The sequence below is a fragment of the Peromyscus eremicus genome, chromosome 8a (genome assembly GCF_949786415.1).
Source record: "Peromyscus eremicus chromosome 8a, PerEre_H2_v1, whole genome shotgun sequence".
Lineage (NCBI taxonomy): Eukaryota > Metazoa > Chordata > Mammalia > Rodentia > Cricetidae > Peromyscus > Peromyscus eremicus.
The window spans coordinates 99,239,029-99,254,879 of record NC_081423.1 but is presented as its reverse complement, the minus strand read 5'-3'; the positions used below and the strand labels follow the sequence as shown (position 1 = coordinate 99,254,879).

The following is a 15,851-nucleotide window of genomic DNA, read 5'->3' as shown; positions in this document are numbered from 1 at the left end:
CCCTCCTCTTCTTCCTCCACCTCTTCTGTCTCTTTGAGACAGAGGCTCACACTGTAGATACCTCAAAGTCTCAGTGATCCTCCTGCCTCAGCCTCAAGTGTATGTACCACCAAGCCCAGCTCTATATACTACTTTCTGGTGACTTCAGAAATAGACTTCTTTCTCTGCCAAGGTCACTCTGGGCACCCAAGGTCCCGTGACATGCCAAAGGCAGGCTGGAAACACTCTGAAATGACCACGTGAACAAGTAGGTCAGAAACATCACATCCCTGCAGCTGCGTCTCCGAGATAAGGCCAAGAGAAACAAAGAAGAAAAACACAGAGAAGGAGCTGGGCACGAGGGGGTGGGGTCCCCTCCTCAGCCCAGCCCACAGGGCACAGTGACCCACAATGCTCCCCCAGAGGCAAGGCGACAAAGGCCTGGGCTCCTCAGATCCGGACACAATGCAGGCAGCTGTGGGCAGCTGTGGGTGGCTAAGACCTAGTCCTCAGGACTCCAGCCCTCTGGCTTTTCTCTGGGGTGCTAGCCAAGCGCTGTACCATTGGGTTCTTCCTAGGCATCCTGCCCAGCTTCACTGTGTTCATTTCTTCTCCTTAGAAAAACCTGTCAAGCAAAGGTGTACAATGGAATCCTGTCCCAGTGGGCTCCCCCAAATTCACCTCCCTGCTTTAGGTGGGCCAGTTGCACTGAGAGAGACAGTGCCCACCCAAACGACACATCTACAAGCTACCTCCCACAACCTGCAACTGTGGCCCTGTCTGGGAAGAACTTCTTCAACGATGATTCAAGTGAGGGTCTGAAGGATTGCCCTGGATTAAAGTGGGCCCCGAACCAGTGACAAGTGTCATTACAGCAGATGGAAAAAGTTGATAAGACGCACACATATACAGACAGCCACGTGAAGGCCGAGTCCAGGATGCCAGGGATACGTCTGCAAGCCGAAGACGGCTGGCAGCTACCAAGGCTGGAAGAGGCCCAGGACAGATCGTCCATCCCTCCCTCTGGGCCTGGCGAAGATACTAACACCAGAGACACCTTGCGTTGGGACTGCTGGCCTGCACAGCTCTGAGAGAATACAGTGTAACAGTGGTAAGCCCCGCTGAATCTGTGACACTTTGACATAGCAGCCCCAGCAACGAAGGTGCCCCCCTTAGAGGCGGCTTGGGTGCAGTTCCATGGTGGAGCCTGTATGAGACCCTGCACAGTAACACTGCAGGAGAAAGAGAAGGGAAGGAAGGAAGGAAGGAAGGAAGGAAGGAAGGAAGGAAGGAAGGAAGGAAGGAAGGAAGGAAAAGGAGAAGGAAAGAGCTGAGGAGGGAGAAGGGGTCTTGAGCCTGTCGCAGCCATCCTGTTGGGCTTCTTAGCTCTCTGTCTATTCTGAAGTCACCTCTCAGTGCTGGCTTTCAAGTCCAGAGAAGGGACACTGTGTCCTGGGCGGGCCTCCGGCTCCTCTCAGGCCACCACGCTCCCTGCCCAGCTTCACAGGAACTAGCACTACGCACTATGCTGCCTGGTTCATCAGTGGGGTGGGGGTAGGGTCCCCTCCTTGTCAGACCATCCACATGTGTAGTCTGGAAGCCCCAGCTCACACATTGTTGACAGACTTATGGCTCCCCTTTAGAACCCAGGGTTCCAGGTAGGACAGTGAGTTACAGTCACTCCTCTGTAGCAGATATCACCCCCCACACAGAAGAGAAAGACTTCAGGTGGCCTCATACAGGGTCAGGAAGCCTCCTCATAATACCACAAAGCCGTCAGACAGGCACACAAGAAGCCTCTGGCCAGAGCTCAAGGGAGACCTGAGCAGAGAGAGGTCCTTCCCCTGTGGGCTTCCAACTTTCTTCTTCCACAGACAGCCCAGCCCCTCCGGGAGGATGCTTACTAAAGAGCTCTTTGTGTAGGCTTCGGACTCCTGCCTCCAAACCTCCCACCTCAGCCCCCTCCTGCCTGGAGCCCCAGGGTCATTCCAGGCTCACCATCAACATGGCTACAGGATGTGGACTCCCTTTCTTCTCTGCTAAATTACAGCTATGGAAATCGAACACACCTGGAATCATCAGCTGCTGGGGGAAAAAAAAAAAAAAAAAAAAAAAAAGGGCCAAAACTAAGGAGATGTGAGGCAGATATGAGGAAGAACTTCCTGGTTCAGGGAAGGGCCACAGGAGAGGAGGCCACTCTCCCAAAGGCTGAGCAGAGGTGGACACAGAAGTGAGTGTTTTGACTCTGGTTTTTGTTTATCAGACAGAGCCTTCTATTGCCAGGCTGGCCTCAAACTCACTATGCAGCCAAGGCTGGCTTTGAACCCATGCCTCTACCTCCCAAGAGCTGAGATTATGAGCATGCGTCACGGTCACCATACACATCCAGAAGTGGATACATAATGGACACATAAGTGGACAGGTCCTCAGAGGAGGGTCTGGATGCTCCCTGCTTTGGAGAGAGGAGGGGATCAGGTGACTTCTGAGTCCCCTCAGGTCAAAGGCTCCCAACTAAATGGCAGCTGATGAAGGCAGAAGGGAGGCCATGGGAAGCTACAGACCTAAAGGGAAGCATAGCCTGCAGCTCTTAGGGTGTAAAGGGCGGAAGCCCTAGGGGAGGAGGCAACCTCTCCTAAGCTTAAATGACCCACATCCTTCATGCACTCAGACACCATGGTCCTGTCTGGGGACAGACAGCTCAGACTCCAACTCTAGGCCAGAGCACCGTGCACCCCAATCACCTCAGCTGGCCTCCTTCCATCTGCTCCCCATCATCTAACACCATCAGAATGTCCCCAGCTCCCCAAACCCTGTTCTCCCATATTCTGAGGCTCTTCACAAGGTCCCATTTCCCATGATCCTCCAGATGGGGGCCACTCCAAGAACCTCCCATGAAATAATGGCCAGCCAGCCTGCCTGATATAGGCCTGTCTGGATCCCACCTGGGCCTTTCCCAGCATGGTAAGCCTGGATGCTTACCAGGAGGTCCCAGAGATCCTGAGGGAGACATCGGTCTGTTTCTTCTCTGCAGCATGGGAAAGAGCTGCCAGGCAGGGGTCAGTCCTCGGGGTCCAGTCTCCTGGTCCTGCTGTTCCTTCTCCATCCTCGAACCAGTCACTAGATATATGAGTACTGACTAGTCCTGACCTGTCTGAATAGAGAAATACCCTCCCTCCTCACCCCATCCGCCATGGGAAAATCTCAAAAGCACTTTAAAAGTGGAAAGAAAAAGGCAGAAGCAACATTTAACACCAGGGGCCACTTGGCCCAGGTGGGATCCTCCATTAATCACACTAGCCAGCGTGGACAGAGTGCCAGATGGAGCTCTCTGTTCTGTGGCCTGAGGCCCAGGCAGATATGAGCTATGGCCTAATTACAGGGCACAGTGACCCCAGGGGGCAGAGTTCAGGCTCCGGTCAGATCAGCACCCAGGAGCCAGGGGAGGGGTCAGAGGCCAGCTCTTGACAATCACACCCAATGTTCACCCAGCTGCCTAGAAGTAGGGACAGAGCCACAGAGACCACACAGCCCTGCCTGTCCCCGGTCAGCCTTGCTTGGCTGGGTTCCACTGAACCTGAGGATGAGGTAGGTTTACTCTCTATTTGGCCTCAAAGACACAGTGACTTTGTCATGGAAAACTGGGTGAGAAAGGGTTTGCTGTATAGAAGAGGCTACAGCTAGATGCTGAGAAGATTCTAGAAGGAGCTGCCATGAAGCAGCCGGGGTGGAAACTAGGCAGCGTTGGGGGAGTTGGGGACCCTCCTTCTGAAACTCCCTGGGGTTCCCCTCTGCCAGTGAAGCACTTGAGATTCCATTTAGTCCCCTTGAACCAAAACATCCCAAAACCTTGTGAGAACTGGCCACAGTCTAGGGTCTCCATACTTAACCAGCTCTCAGGTGGGGCTGGAGCAGAGAGAGGAGGAGTTAGAACCAGAGAGACCTACAGAGACACAGTCCTGGGAGAGGGGATGGCGGTCTGGGGAGGGAAAGGGCAGGTGGATTAGTCTGGAGAACATCCTTCCACATGACAGGTCAAGAGGCAGCTAAAGTCTGTCACAAAAGTGTCCAGCCCCACCACAACTCACCCTGTCTGCCTTCGTGGGGACTTGGGCCACATGGGACTGAACAGGGGATACAGGGGACAGAGCCTTGGTTCCCTTTGCTTCTCCTGAGTGCGGCCCCTCAAGCAGCCAAGAGGTAGGAATGCTGTCATAGTCACCAGACAGACACGGAGGTCCGCAGTCACTCAAGGCGTATGGCGAGGGACCTCAGGCCTGGTTTCTTGATGTCCCACTGCTCAGCCTGAGCCTTGAACTCCATCCCCCTATAATCAGCTATGTTTCAGGCTCACTATATCTCCAAAGGAGAAATCAGAGTCCTAACACTGGGTACCCATGAAGGCCTTTGCAAATGCCCTTAGGGAGCTCAAGGTGAGGACACCCTCAGTTTAGAGCAGGACGGCAGAAAACAAGAAGCCAGGGGCTAGTGAGATGGCTCGGGGTGTAAAGATGCTTGCTGTCAAGCTTAATGACCTGAGTTTGATCCCTAGACCTCCATGGGGGAGAGACAGGGAGGGAGAGGGAGAGAGAGAGGGGGAGGGGGAGGGGGAGGGAGAGGGAGAGGAGGAGAGGGAGAGGGAAAGGGAGAGGGAGAGGGGGAGAGAGAGAGAGAACTTCCACAGGTCGTCTTCTGACCTCCACATGCATGCCATGGCACACACATGTATATGCACACACATGTATATGAACATAGATGTATATACACAAAGGAAAAGAACGAAGGAAGGACATAGGGAGGGACGGAGGGAAAATAAGCTTAAAAAAAAAAATTAAAGGCAGGCGGTGGTGGTGCACGCCTTTAATCCCAGCACTCGGGAGGCAGAGCCAGGCGGATCTCTGTGAGTTCGAGGCCAGCCTGGGCTACCAAGTGAGTTCCAGGAAAGGCGTAAAGCTACACAGAGAAACCCTGTCTCGAAAAAACAAAAAACAAAAAACAAAAAAATTAAAAAGAAGGAATCAGAAACACAAAAAAGGATCCCATAAGGCTGAAGCAAAGGCTTCAGAGGGACATGCCTGCACACCAAGGGTGACATGGTCATCTGGGAGCCACCCTGACCTAGAGAGGGCAGGCACAAGCTACCCCTCGGAGCGGCAGAAGGACCCGCCCCACGGATCCCTAGAGCTGCACTTCTGGCCTCCAGAGCTGTTTCTGGCCCAGCAGACCCAAGTGCCTGCATTCCTAGCTGCTGAGCTTTCCCTAGGCCTCCTGGGACTGATCACGATCACCACTGTCCCCATCGCTCTGTGTCTCACACATTTGTTCCATTCATCTGTTCGCCCCCAACGCCCACTCAGTCCCAGCTCCGCTCCGCGGCTCCCAGCTCCACTCCACAGCTCCCAGCTCCGCTCCGCGGCTCCCAGTGCTGCTGTCTCTACTTGTTCCCTGAGCTGCTGAGTGTTCAACCACCCAGCATGGAAGGTTTTGGGAAAACGTCCCTCAGTGGAGACAAGACCTCTCCCTCACAGGCAGGCACTGTGCTCCTAATACCAATGGGAGAGGGACTTCTTTGTCTCTCTGACAATAGGGCCCCTCTTCCATGCCAGCAGTGGAGTCCTTTCTTCACCTGTCTGATCCTTCAGGTAGACAGAACCACCTCTCCCGGGCCACATTCACAGAAGCAGATGACCCCTGGACTCTGTTTATGCCAGTAACAGAAACACTGGAAGAGCTGTTTACAGTAAATAGAAATCCAAGGTGCCAGAGAGCAATCTGGCTGATCCAGGGCCTCCAATTCACAGCCCAGAGCCCAGCAATTCAGCCCCTGACCTCTGACCTGTCTTCAGGCACCTGGCAGCTGGGGACCAGGGGACGTGAGGCAGGAAGAAGCCTCCTCCTCCTCCCTGCAAGACACTGCCTGGGAGAATCTGCCTCAGCAGGGACCAGGCCCACCAGGCTGAAGCCCCACTGAGGGAGGTGTTGAGGAAGTGTCAAGGCAGGAAGGAAGAAGAGCCTGTAGTGATCACAGGACTGCTGGGGTCATTCTTGTCTCAGCTAAAAAAAGTGGAATTTTTAGCCAAGTTGTCCTTTGTCATCAAGCTCTGTGGACCACCCAGAGCTCGGGAGCTATCTGTTGTGTGGAGCTGGGGGGCTATCTGTTGTGTGGAGTTGGAGGGCTATCTGTTGTGTGGAGCTGGGGGGCTATCTGTTGTGTGGAGCTGGGGGGCTATCTGTTGTGTGGAGCTGGGGGGCTATCTGTTGTGTGGAGCTGGGGGGCTATCTGTTGTGTGGAACTGGGGGGCTATCTGTTGTGTGGAGCTGGGGGGCTATCTGTTGTGTGGAGCTGGGGGGCTATCTGTTGTGTGGAGCTGGGGGGCTATCTGTTGTGTGGAGCTGGGGGGCTATCTGTTGTGTGGAGCTGGGGGGCTATCTGTTGTGTGGAGCTGGGGGGCTATCTGTTGTGTGGAGCTGGGGGGCTATCTGTTGTGTGGAGCTGGGGGCTATCTGTTGTGTGGAGCTGGGGGCTATCTGTTGTGTGGAGCTGGGGGCTATCTGTTGTGTGGAGCTGGGGGGCTATCTTTTGTGTGGAGCTGGGGGGCTATCTGTTGTGTGGAGCTGGGGGCTATCTGTTGTGTGGAGCTGGGGGCTATCTGTTGTGTGGAGCTGGGGGCTATCTGTTGTGTGGAGCTGGGGGGCTATCTGTTGTGTGGAGTTGGGGGGCTATCTGTTGTGTGGAGCTGGGGGGCTATCTGTTGTGTGGAGCTGGGGGGCTATCTGTTGTGTGGAGCTAGGGGCTATCTGTTGTGTGGAGCTAGGGGCTATCTGTTGTGTGGAGTTGGGGGGCTATCTGTTGTGTGGAGCTAGAGGCTATCTGTTGTGTGGAGCTAGGGGCTATCTGATGTATGAGAAATAAAGAACTGGCCAAGGTCATCTGCATCATGGTCCAGGTACATGGCCCCCCTAGCCTAGTTCCTGAAGAGGAAGCCCCCTTCCATCCCAGACACAACAGGACACAAAGATCAACAACCAGCCCCAGTGACTCCTTGCTCCTGAACCAACCTGGTCCAGCAACTCCAGACAATGGACACAAGCCTGGCAGGGGTGGACACGGAGGGCACACCCTCCCAGGTCAAGATGGAAGACTTTAATTCTGACCACATTCCATGTGGTCCAAACTGCCCCAGCAGAGGTGGTTCCCAGCAGCCTTCACTGCTGGGCAAAGGTGACACTCTCCACCCAACACCTAACCCTGAACAGCAAGGACCACGCTCTGGCACCCTGGCTGTCCTTGAGGTTGGACTCCCTGGCCTCTGCTCCCTCATCCTTCATACGGGACGAGAGGTTTGTTTGAATAAAGTTATTTTTCTTTTTGGAAATTAACTTTAAAAAAAAATAACAGCTATAGCTTTTTTCCTGACTATAACACAACCTAAGCATGAGGTAGAAAATGTGCAAAAAAAAAGAAAGAAGTTTATAACTCTGCAATACAGATAGCCTCTCAGTATCTGGACAAACACCCTTCCATGCTGCTGTGATGGCATGAATATCCAAAGTTCGATCACACAGTGACACTGCCTTGTGCTTCTCCAGGAAGCAGGGTGGTCAAGGTCGCCCACATTCCTGGGTCCTGTCTCTTGAATTCTCTACAGTTCTCATCTTCTGATTCTAGATGAGTCATTCAGCAGCCCCAATTGTACATCAGAATGATCTCCAGAACATAAAACATAGCCCATCAGTCTCTAGTCAGAGAACGGAGGGCCTGGACACCCAGGGGGCTTCTGAGGGGCAGCAATTGGGGACCCCTGCCTTCTGTGGGCTCACAAGCCTCATCCACTTCCCGGAATCCTACAAAATAAAAACCCAGTGAACAACACCATCCTGGAAATGGCCCTGCCTGTGGGCACCCCAGAGCGGCCAGTCAGCAGCACGCCCTACCCCCTGCTTCCCGGCAGTCACTCAAGGACAATGTCCAGCTTCAGCCACCACTGCTCCCAACAACTCCCCAGGCAGTCACAAACTGAAGGACACTCAGAACTAAGCCACCTATGGGGCACTGCCGGGACAAAGAGAGCATGTGAGTCACAAGGTCTGCAAAACTGCCCAAGGCCCACACTGTGGCTCACAGCCAGAGCCTGAACGGGGAACTGGTTTCATGTCCCTACTGCAGGAAACACATCACACACAGCACAGCATGCACACACACACACCCATCCTCCAAGCCACTGTCACCTTCCCAGCTGAGGAAGGAGCCTGGCTTACTCATCACTGTCCTCTCTACACCCTGGCCTGGCAAGGAGAAGCCTAGTGGCCTGGAATCTCTCAAGTCAGGGGTGATTGAGTACTTCGCACACTCCCTCAATCCTCAGACATACATGCGCACACGCTCACACATATGTACAGTCTTGTACACACACACACACACACACACACGCACGCACGCACGCACGCACGCACGCCACCCAAGGCAGTAAGTTACTCTTGTCCCCACATGACTCCAGCACAGATGATAAGAGAGGCCTGCAAGTCTTTTTATACTAAGGGGGGGCCGGGGAATCACAGCCCCTGGTTCATCTCCACCTTCAGTTTTCTGTCCTGTAATAAGGAACATCAGGAAGGGGATAGTAGAGAATGTGGTCTCTCTAGGCCTAATGTAGAGCCAGAAAAACATGTCCACTTTCATGGTACAGAGAGGTGGGAGCCTTGGGCAGCACTGTGAGCTCAGAGCTGAGTCACACACTCTGTCCTCATATCCACTGAGGCCTCTGGAAAAAAGCTCCATCTGCCCCCACACACACTGACAGGTGAGACCAAGCTCCTAGTTCACAGGCGCAAGACTGAACTGAAGCAGAGGCTGCCCCATCAGACCCTAGGCTCAGGACCCAGCTACCCCTCCAGCTTACTCCTGCCAAATGGACTGAGATTCCCATCATACCCAAGAACCAGGTAGATGAGAAAGGCAAAGGTTCACACCGTGACGGTGGCGCCTGGCAGGGAGCAGGGAGCAGGGAGCAGGTCTCGGCATGGGAAGTGACAGCCAGAGGTTAAATGGCTAGGACAACCGGGGTCTGCCTGGCAGTGCCTGCCTGCACCACAGCAGCGGGGTTCACCTCGCTACGTCAGACAGAAACAGGGATACGGTTAAAGGAAATAGGCCTGAGAATGAGGATCCGCTGGATGGGAGGACATGCTATGAGCCACCGGGAAACAGCTGCGAGGCCGGGACTTGGGTCAGAGACAAAGAACGCACAAGCAGAGGAAGAGAGACAGTCCCTTCCCCCACCCCCCAACCATCCCCGAACAGCTGGCTCCAATGCAGCTGTTTGCAGCAGCCCGGCTTCCTCATTTAAATGTCAGCCTAGCCTGATGTTCAAGACTGTCCCTCAGGTCAGAGAAGTGTTCCTATCCTGTCCCTCAAACCCAGCTGTCCCAAAGCCCAGTTTCTCTGAGCTAGGACATAGCCTCCACCCTCCACCATACCTGGCCAGGCCTGCCTGTGGGGTGAGAATGAGCGATACCCTGCCTACTTCACCCCCAGGGCCCCTGGTGGCCAGTTTCTTTTGTAGTTCAGAAAGAAAGAAAAAACCCAAAACAACAAAAGAACCAGTGGTCTTGTGGTCTTTCCTGGGATTTCCAGAGGGAGGGCAGGGCTTGAAACTCACCCTTGCACACCTTCAGCTGCTTGCACACCTTCAGCTGTTTGCACCTTGGCTGGGGTTCCACACTTAGGGCCTCTCCCCCACCCACCTTCCCCTTCAGCTCTGCACCCTCCCGTCCGGGAACAAAGGCACAGAGCCTGAATCTCACAGACACATGGTGGGGGTCCCATCCACCGTGAGAGACCTTCATGCTGCCAGGTTGGCCTGAACAAGAGCCCACGCCCTCCTGCCGAGCATGCCAGGTGCGGGGACCCGGGTGCTTCTGCGGAAACAGCAGAGAACTTGGAAACAGCAGAGAACTTGGGAGTTTCATTTTGCACTAAAGGAAAAATCAGAGCAGTCCAGTGCCTGACCCATGATTGGGGACAGCAGGCAAGGGACACTGGAACCGGGAAAATGTGTCCATTTATACCACAGATACTATCTGTCCCTAGGGGACACAGGGCAGGGGCCTGGCCTTCCCTTCTCAGCTGCCACCCACGTGGAAAGCAGGGCAGAGTCCTCCATCACAGCCTATTTCCTGAATCCAGGGAGGGTGAGACCTTGCCCAGAGTGTGGAATCCACCAGAATGCTGGCTGCTGTAGTCTGGGGCCACATTCTCTATGCCTGGGACTGACCACTCTCTCCACCAAAAGAAGATGAGACAGGACCCACCAATGACCACTGTCGATAGCCTAGAGGTATATAGAGAAGGGCCCCACCTGGGGCCCAAAGCAACTACTTCCCTCATTCCCAGAGGTTCCCTCAGCTGCAGTCTCCCATAAGGAGATGCCCAGGCCCTGTCTGCAAGGACCTGTGAACTCTTCCTACCTACACTGTGGGTTGGGAGTGGGAAACCAGGAACCTGTTTAAAGGTCTGACATTGGTTGTGCAGGGCTCTGGAGTCCCAGCTTCTCAAAGGCGAGACAATGTAAAAGTGGTCAGGGAAAAAAGCCAGGTCCCACCTAGGCAGCAAAGGACAGCTGTCCTCAATCCTCCTCCTTAAGCAAGTTCAGCCTAAGTCCCCAGAGACCCCCCCATAGTCAATGTTCAAGTGTCTTCACTGTCTCCCTGTAACCCCAAGACTTAGCCTTGGAGACACAAGAAGCTGTAAGCTGTATGGGGGCACGGACAAGGCTGTGCACTCAGGACCACAGCCCCGTTGCTGGATTGTAGGCCAAAGACGCCAGGGAGGACTGCAGTAGGGGACAGAGTTATTTCTGGGAAGAGTGACAGAGAAAAGCACAAGTGTGGCTGGAGAGGTGGCTCAGTGGTAACAGCTCTGACTGCTCTTGCAGAGGACCCAGGTTGGGTTCCCAGCACCCACATGGCAGCTCACAGCTGTCTGTAACTCCAGTTCCAGGGGACCTGACGCCCTCTTCTGGCCTCCTCAGGCACCATGCACGCACATGGTGCACAGACACACGTGCAGGCAAAACACCCAAGCACATAAAACAAAAATAAATCTATAACCAAGTTTCTCCTTTTGTGAAGAGGGGGAGGAGGAAGGGGAGGAAAGAAGGAGGGGGGCAGGGGAAAAAACACAAAGAAAGAAAAAAGTAGACTAAAACCCCCACCTAACTTTTGTCCCCCCAAGGTGTTCCTCAGAGAGCCAAGGGGGCAGGCATGGTAGGGTGCTAAATGTTTGTGTTTCCCACAGAAAACAAGGTCATTCTGTCTCTTTCTGTAAGTTTTTGGGACTTAGGGCACTTAAAAAAAAAAAAAAAAGACAACAAACTTGAAATTTGTAGAACATCTGTTGGTTCCCGACTGCATGGAGCCTCGGAGTTCTGTCCAGACCAAATTAAACAACCAGAGCCCATATGCCCTCTGGGTGCCTGTGGGTGTCCAGAGGCCAACTGGTGAGGCTATCTAGCCAGAGAGATGACAAGTCCTCGGGCCTCTCAGACTGTTTGCAGGGAACTCCATGAGCCTCCAAATTTGGGAAAAAACGAGAGTGCTTTAGAAAAAGAGGCAGTGTTCAGCCAATCTTCCTACCACAGCTTGGTCAAAAGAAACTACACAAATTCCTATCCCAACTGCATTTGGGGGGATGTATTTCATGTCTGTGACCCCAGCACTCAAGAGGCTGAGGCATGAGGACTTCTGTGAGTTTGAGACCAGTCTGGGCCACGTAGAGAGAGACCTTGTCTCAACTATCCTACACCCCCTTAAAAAAGATGAAGCTATGCTTAGAGCTTCAAGGTGGAGCAGCCCCCCACCAGAGCCCTGAGGCTGCCCTGTGCCCTTACCCAGCTGTTGTTCACAGCGCACTGAGCAGACCACACAGAACTGCCATAGGGACCCTGACCTGACCCCAGAAGAGAGTGCCTGGGCCAATCTGGCAGAAGTGGAACTCTGCCCTGGGTTTAAGAGTCAACATAGAGCCTCTCCGCAGCAGACTACGCCCCCCCCCCCCCGCACCGCCCACAGACAAAAGTGGGTGTTCACAGCAAGCAACCGCAATCAGAATCCTACTGTGACCTCTTCTGAAATGGGAGGTGGAGAAAGGAAAGGAGACCCCAGCACTGTCCTCCTGGTACCAGGATGTCAGGCCCAGCCCCCCAAGAAGGGCAGGCAGAGACCACAAGTCACCAGATGGGAAACTCCCTGGCTCCTAGACCAAGCACACAATTGTACACTTCTGTATTCCCAAAGGGAATACAGTCCTGGGTGGTGGTCAGTGCTTTTGGTCTACAAGCAAGTCAACCTGGCTCTAACGTACAGCCAGAACAAGACAGAGGCCTCCAGCCTGGGAGATCCCCTTTTCCAGGTACCAAGTACCCCCCACAACCCCCAACTCCAGGCTCAGGGTCCCCAGACCTTAGGAATATGGGTGAGGGGTACACAGCTGATAGGTACCCAGGCCAAGTAAGCTGAAGATATGTAGCTTTGATTTCTTAGCCCTTCTGTTCCCTACTGGACGGAACAGTCATAGCTTAGAGCTGCGTCTGCACCATACACAATGAGACAAGGAGGCTTGAGGCCACTCTGCACCTCTACTAACATGGTCCCCAACTTTTCAGGCCTTGAGGCCCACTTCACAGTCCGGTCACCAGGTACACACCCTGAGGCTGTCAGCCTGTGGCCTTGCAGATGGGACATACAGTATCCCTCACCTGTGATGTTCTGGTGTTGAGATACTCTAGGACAACCCCCCAGGAAGAAGGACCCTGCACCCCAATGTGACCCTGAACTCCAGGGAAAATGGGACACCTCCATGGAGAATACCAGCCAGGGAGGAGGCAGGCCCCCCACCCCCACTGTGCTTCATCTAAGGTCAGAGATTCCTAGGAGGGTTCTGTGGGTACCAAGTCCCTGGGACTTGTCACCACCACCAGTGGTGACCATGTCATCCAATCTTGTCCCACAGTGGGCTCAGTTTCTTGTAGGACCCTCTAGCACTTAGGATCTATACGTCTTGTGCAAATGTCTCTCAGTTCCAACAGTCGCAGCAGCCCCCCAGCCTCACGAAGCTAGTTCTGTGCCCAGCACTAGCTACTGTCTATATCTCACAGACTGTCCTCCAAAACCTAGCAGAGCATCATTCACAACCCCACTGAACCCAGAAGCAGATAGAGGCTCAGAGTGAGCTGAGAGACTCACCCTGGTGCCAACAATAGAGCGGGGTCAGCCACCAGGTGCCCAAGCTGCCACCCATCACTCCTCATGAGACCTCTCTCTCGGTAGAAACTCTTGCCTCTTCCAAACCCACTCCCTGCCACAGTGCTTCCTTCAAACCCTTCCTGAAATGTCACATGTCCCAGAAAGAACTCCAGGATGTTGCCCCTCAGAGAGGGTGTGCCCCACCTCTCACTAGATGTCCGGCCCAGGTAACCCTTTGTGGGGTGCTTACACACCTACCCTCCCTGTCTAATGTCTAATGAACCGGCTCACATAGGAATGATTGATGGGCTCACCTAGTATACCAAGTTGAGGATGTCAAAAGCTTTGGGAGTCATAAAAGAGGCCAGCCCTCTTCGTTGCAGGAAGTCCTGGTGCCCTGGAATCCCTCTCAGCAGCCCCCTCAGCCTCTCAGGGGCTGCAGAGGCACTAATGGCAGGGAGGCAGCAGTTCCCAGGGGCCCGGAGTGTCGGCTGGAAATCTTAGGATTCATCACACAGAAGGCCCACGGGCATTAATTAAAAGAACAAATCTACAACTCCTGTAAGCAACAGGCCTTTCCTCAGGGAACAAAGTGGCATCTGGGTCCAGCCATCACCACCACCTTGTCCCAGAGGTGTCTGCACGGTCCCTGCTTTCTTGGCCACCTCTCTACTGAGGGAGAGAAGAACCACAGGCCCTCCAGGACCCAGTGCATAAGAGCCTCCTCCAGGACATCAGAGAAAAGCCTTGCCACTCAAATTGGAGCGTCTGGGCTTCTGGGCCAGATCTGTTTCAACAGGCATCAAGGACTGACTCTCAGGATTGTTCTGGGCGTGCAAAACTGGTTACAGCCAACACTGGTGAGAAGAGCAGGCCAACAGCTGGCACTCAAAGTGGCTTTTGTCACACAAGGACTCAGCTTGTAACTGTGTTTGCGATAACAGATCTGGCCTTCATTCAGGAACACACCATCCAGCTGCCCCGAGCTTCTGCTGACCAGGAAAGGAGAGAGGAAGGGGTGACCCCTCTTACCACCCAGTCACAGAGAGTGGCGGGTGTCATCTCATGGCGGGAAGGGGGGTACCAGAGTCATCTCATGGGGGAGAGGGGGCTCCACTGTCAACTAAAAGCCCTTTATGTTGAAAAGTACGAAAGTAGAAAATCACCGACAGATGAGAAATTAGAGAGATTAAAACCTGAATCAGCAAAATAAGAAATACTTTTTTCACCGCTGGGGAATGGGACAGAGGAGGCAGGGAGCACCTTCCTTGAAGGGACATAAAGGCCAGATACCCAGACACAGGAAGTTCATGTCCTTGGAGGGTCCTGCTACCCTCTCAGTTCCAAGGGACAGAAAACCAAAAGTCTGAATCCCCACAAGACCTCCAATGATGATCACAAATGTGACCCCTGGTTCCTGGGGGGACATGTGGGGACAGATGGAATGAAATAGATGAAAAAATGGAAGGAGAAATGAGTGCCCAACAAGAAGACAGTTGTGACTGGGATGAAGACACAAGCCCTATCTGCACTGCTCCTCCAGCACAACCACACACTGTGGTTGTAACCACACCACACTGCTCTGACCTGGGCCACTTCCCTTCTGTTCTGTCCGACAGGTGGCTCCTGCCTGGTACAGCTGCCAGCCACAGACTGCCACCCCCAGAGATACACAAAGCTCAGAGCTAGCCCTGCCCTGGGGGGTGCACCTGGGTCCCACCCTCTCAGCAGACCACAGTGCCCCATGTCATGAGCCTGTCTGTCCAGCTTCACAAAGGGACCATGGGCCCCAGCAGCTGCAGCCAACCTGCCTCTTTCCCCCCTCCCTTCTCCAGCTACCTGGCAGAGCCCCACACACCTGGCTGGTGGAAGCCTGAGCAAAGAATGGACGCTTCTCCAGCTGATTCTGGCCACGCTAGCATCAGGGAACACCTGACCTTCTGTGACTGGGCCCCTCTGAGCATTCACTGTAAGCTGGCCCCTCCTCACACGAGGTCTCCGCTGCTCACTGCCTGTGGGGCAGTCTGGCCAGAGAATTCTTCTCTTTCTTCACAGATTCCCACTTTCACTCAAGGTCTTATCTCTCCATCTCCCAACTTCTCCCTTCCTGGATTCAGACTGCCAGCTTCTATCACCCATGCTGGGCTGGGTCACATGTTCCCCATGTCCCTCCATCCGTCCAGCTGTCCCAGGCTCTCCAACCCCCACACGCACGCCCTCTCCACATACCAACTCAACTCCATATTCCTAGGACACTTAGGAGGCCACTCTCTGGGTCCTTCATTCAGTGTACAAGGCCTCTACTGCACAAGTGCCATACACACACACACACCCCCCTAACAACAGCTTTCACTATTGGGCTAGTAATTGCTAGGCACTCAAAGACCTGACCCCATTCCCCAGTTGAGCTTTTCAGGGTCCACAGTAGGAAGACTGGCACACACAGGGAAGCAGAGACGAGAGGCCCCACTCCCGTAAGATTGCCAACCTCCATACCAGGGTGCCCTCAATGAGGCCATTGTCTTGGATTAAATTTGAGGGTCAAGAAACTGGCTTGGGAGGCAGCCCAGTCGGGGCATGACACAGTGAGGAAAGAGTTACACAGAGAGACCAAAGAGGCAGGGGACAGCCAG

General features: G+C 54.0%; 1 protein-coding gene across 3 annotated transcripts in view; it reads right to left on the bottom strand.

The window, feature by feature from the left end:
* The window catches only part of Septin9 (septin 9), a 168,979-nt gene that overhangs the window by 81,791 nt on the left and 71,337 nt on the right, over positions 1 to 15,851 (bottom strand). The window lies entirely within an intron of this gene.